This window comes from Typopeltis vanoorti, chromosome 6, assembly GCF_054136105.1.
Source record: "Typopeltis vanoorti isolate ZY-2024b chromosome 6, IOZ_Tvanoo_1.0, whole genome shotgun sequence".
Taxonomy (NCBI): Eukaryota; Metazoa; Arthropoda; class Arachnida; order Uropygi; family Thelyphonidae; genus Typopeltis; species Typopeltis vanoorti.
The window spans coordinates 149,037,193-149,042,317 of record NC_143554.1 but is presented as its reverse complement, the minus strand read 5'-3'; positions in this window follow the sequence as shown (position 1 = coordinate 149,042,317).

Sequence of the window (5,125 nt, the reverse complement as noted above, 5' to 3'; positions counted from 1 at the left end):
ATGGCTTATAATACTGTCAGTGCTACAAGCAAACGAGATCGCTTTAACGCAAATAGCAGTTTCATACTTATGCAAGAGAGGAAGCGGGAAAGAGATAAAGGAACTGTTTGCTGATTGGACAGTTTCAATTACGTGTCTTCAGTTTCGCGCCATTAGTTTCCAAGAGAAGGAGCACTGTTTGTTCAGTTTAAGAGAGAAGAAAAAAATATGTGCAATGTGTGTGACGCACAAAGAGGAGGAAATACTTAAAAAAAAAAACGTTTTTGAGAAGTCTGTGGACTGAGTTAATAAAAAACCGGTTATACTGTATTATTTTGACGATGAACATTATTTTGTAATGAAAATATGGTATTGTTTTAATTAAATACTAAGGAGCACTTCGCTGATAATTATCAATGTAAAATACCTAATCTACAAATATAAATATATTAAACTACTATTGAATTTATACAGAAAGAATATTTAAAATTTTTCACGGTGACACCAGTCACTGGAATGATCTAGTCACAGATATCTGGCCTCAAGTTTCGTCAGTCAGATTTCTGTCTGCAGTGATTTTGTTTTTAATCGGCATATTTTTATGATATCGTTTCTATCTTTTGATTCCCTTCGTCCTGTACAGGATGACGTCACTTTTTATTTCATACGCACAATGTTCCAATATAAGAAATAAAAGAATGGAAAATAAAAGTCAAATACTGAAAAAATAAAAATAAAAAATTGAAAACACTAGCAAGTTCGGTATTTCACTCTATAGAAATCTTGGAGTGCATTGCATCTGGTCGGATATTATAACTATTTTGTGTTAACTGAATTTTATTTTACCTATTTATTAATGTATTTTTAGTTTTTGTGTTCCGAATAAGTGTTAATAAACTTTTTCTCATGTTTTATCCCTTTCTCTCTCTCTCTCAACAAAAAATCAGAGAAGATATCGCTATATCAGCTGTTGAATTATAAGAGAAGGCACCGTAATCGTAATTCAAATCTTCTACCATATTATTGAGTTATTTAACTAGACAATCTAGACACTTCCATTGTCTAGACAGTTCAGATATAATTCCACTAGAGTTATATCCTAGTGCAGTGCTGCCCAAACTTTTGGATGACAAGACCCCCTTTGGAAAAATTAAAATATTATACGGCCCCCATCGAAAAAGAAATCGTTATAAAGAGATATATTATTATAATATTTGTTGTATTTATATTCAATACAATTTATATTCAAGATTTTGCGTTTGTAATCTTTTTTGTGTAATCTTCTTATCAATACCTTTGAAATGAAACTTGTATGAATAAATATATATTTACTAATATTCATTAATCGCCAAAATACGCAAGAAGCAAAATTTGTGAACCAACACCAATGTGTGAATCTTTCCATTAAAATATAAAAGACAAAAAAAAAGAAGAAAAAAAAAGAAATAATAAAAATTAAATACTTTTCTTTTAAGATAAAAATAAAATACTTAGTCTTAAAACATTTTAAATTTGTTTTCATTATTTCACAGTACCCCTCAACAAAACGTATGGCCGTCTTGGGGGTCGTAGCCCACAGTTTGGGAAGCTTTGCCCTAGTGCAGTGGTGGCGAACCTATGGCACGCGTGCCAGAGGTGGCACGCCCGAGAATTTTGCTGGCACGTCAACGATTTACATATGATATCCTTTTATACGCTTATAAATTATTCCACCTTTTTTTTTTAATTGTTACAATAAGCACAAGTTAAATTTTGTTTTACAGGAGAGAGCAGCTATGAAAACATGAATTTGATTGGTGCGGTATTAACAAAAGATCACGCGACCCCAAAGACAAACGAAACCGATAATTTTTGAGTCGAAATGCTAATTCTCTTCAACCGAATTCCATAACTTCTGCAACTGTCATAACAACATTCACTATATATTTCTTAATTTTAAGTCATTCACGATGAGGTGTCGTTTATCGTTCCGACAGAACTTCTCATTACCTGTGGGCTCTACTTACACAAAGTTTCAACCCTTGGTTGAACTTTATTGCTGCTTGTTTGCGTTTGAGCTGGAAGGGGAACTCACACAAGCATTATATGGCATGTTTCAATTCGTGTTAAAATTTTATTTGAAGTCAGCCTTTGTGATTTGTCATAACGACATCGAGAATTTCAAATGCAAACAAACAAACACTTATTTCATGTAATTGAAAAATTGGACAATAGTTTTAGTTAATACTGTGTTTCCAGTGAAATATATGGTTTTGCTTGCCTATACAGCATAGTTTCTGTGAGAGGGGGTGCATGTGATTCATTCGTTAGCACCGTTTTTATTCCAGCTGTCTCTAATTGCAGTATTTGTTGAGAAATATATTACACAGACTGCAAAAGCCTCTGTACCTTATTCAGGGATACAATAAAACTATTTTTTCCCTTGCATCTACAGTATATAATGGCTGTTGGGGAGGGCGTGTTGTTTTTTGTGTGGGAGATATATATGCAAAATATACAAAACCTTTCAATGTCTTTTTTCGTAAAGTGAAATCAGGGATGCCAGTTATACGCGAGGGCAAGTTATATTCGCCGGAAGGGTTCTGCTGCTTTCCGCTGACTTCTATGGTGAGTTACAATGCATAAATATTTTTCTCACTACCGTTTTTTTTTTCTTCAAACCAACATCATTATAATCGATTTTATATTGAATCATATTATAAATTTTTGGTGATCAGAATGCGATATATCAATGAAACTTACCACAAGTTAATTTAATGATGTTGGCCTGAGGAAACTACAATATTGTAGCATTAGTCCTGTGATTGATAACTAATTTAAATGCGTACTTTTATATTTCTCAACATGCTACACCGTATACATTAAGTGTATTAATACTCTTATGATTATGCCATAATTAAGTATTAATACTTATTTACTAAAATAAATAGCCAAAAGGCTTCACATCGGCGATCCAAAATTATATAAATTAAGTGGATATTAAATCCGACATTATTTCAAAGCCGACTACAGTAGCTATAGAATTTTCGTGGGAAATTTGACCAGCGAACTTACTGGAATACACTAGCCGCCATACTACTATTTGGGCCGCTAGAACAATGGTAGTATGGCGGCGAGTGTATTCCCGTAAGTTCGCTGGTCAAATTTCCCAAAAATTCTCTAGCTACTGTAGTCGGCTTTGAAATAATGTTGGATTTAATATCTACTTAATTTATATAATATTAATACTTATGTTAGTTAAATGTATGAACTTTAAAAAAAATGGGAAAGGTATTTACGAGTAAGTTTGTTGGGACTGGGCCCTCTAATACAGTAAGAATAAATAAAAATACAGTCTATAGAAAAAGAGTGACTGATCCTTAGGATTCCCTGATTTTTCCCTTTTCTAATCGCACGTACGTTCATTATGCATTTCGCACCGAGCATCCGCCAGTAGGCAGAAATAAGCAGCGGCAAGGGCATTATTGTTGCGTATGTGCACTGTTTTGTTTTTTCTACTGTAAATGGGAATTATAAAGATAATTTAATTTAGGCATATAATAAAATGTTGATTTTTTGAAACTATAAAAAATGCATTTGATTTAAGTTTTGAGTTATTTTGTTACAGTTCTACTGAACATGGCTGGCGAAAATAAAAAACGAAAATTATCACAGTCAAGCAGCAGAGAGTTCCAAAGCTGGTAGACTGAAGAGCATGGCATGATTAATAAAAAAGAAATTAGCTAACGCCTTTTTATTCCCGTATACGGGAGTAGGCGAGGATATTTAGCCCTATCTAACTTTTGGAGACTGAGTGGGCAGTTCAATCTCCACTGGTACCAATCAGAGATAGATGGCCCAAGGCTATCACTAATTAAGCGGTACACAGTGAAGAGAGACGGCTCAAATGTGCCGCCATCTCGTGGTCCCTAACCCTAACACAATATATTTAATGTCTGAAAATAATGTGGGGTCTACGGTCGATTTTCTTGAGTTTACGGGACGAAAAACCCGCTTGCCAGTGCCAGAGATCGACTAACTCGGGAACCGGTCGAAAAAAAGGCTTAGAAAAGTTTCCTCTAGTCGCCGACTAGACTCGAGACCAAGTCTTCCTTCGTGCGGCCAAGCGCCGTGGTATGCAATAAAAACAATAAAGCAATATGCGTTTTATGTTCCGGGACAGTTGTGTGCAGAACGTCGTCAGTAAAACGGCATTATGAGACAAACCATAAATCGCTCCTTGAGAAAAGCAAGGACGAACAGAAAGAATTTATTGCTCGGGCAATTAAAACTAGGAATATCCAGCCAACAACCGTAATGAAATTTATCGGCAGTCGTTCAAATATAACTGCTGCTTTTTTTTTTTTTTTTTTTTTTTTTTTTTTTTGCCTCAAATGTAATTGCCAAACACGAGAAACCTTTTAGTGATGGGAATATATAAAAGAAGCATGGTTAAAATGTGCACCAGTTCTCTTTGAAGATTTTGAAAACAAGCAAAAAGTTATTCAAAGAATTAAAGATATGCCTTTCGCTAGAAACACAGTGAAAGATAGAATTAAAGAATGGCTAAAAATTTGACTCATCAGAAAAAAAAATATAAAATCTTGTTTAATTTCTCTTTGTCTTGATGAGAGTACTGACATAACTGGATCAGCTCGTTTAGCAATTTTTATTCGTTATTGTGTTGGGAATAACATCAAAGAAGAATTGATAAGTTTAACATTATTAGCAACAACAACCAAAGGAATAGATATTTGCAACGAGTTATATGTAAATACAGTTGCTGGAAGAGATATAGATCCTTTCAAAATTGTATCAGTAACCACTGATGGTGCTCGCAGTATGACTGGAGAAGAAAATGGGTTCGTCAATTTATTTACCAAACGTATTGGACATTCAGTTCTGGGTTTTCATTGTATTATACATCAGCAGATTTTATGCGCAAAGATTCAAGCCACTGGAAGATATTATGAGCATTGTAACAAAATTGGTCAATTTTATATCTGCACGTGCTTTAAATATACGAAACTTTATAGAATTATTATGTGTGGTAAACTCGGTGTACAATGGTTTACTTATGTACAACAACGTCCGATGGTTAAGTCGTGGGAAAGTTCTTCAAAGATTTGTTGAGTGTTTAGATGAAGTCAGACTTTTTTATAGAATG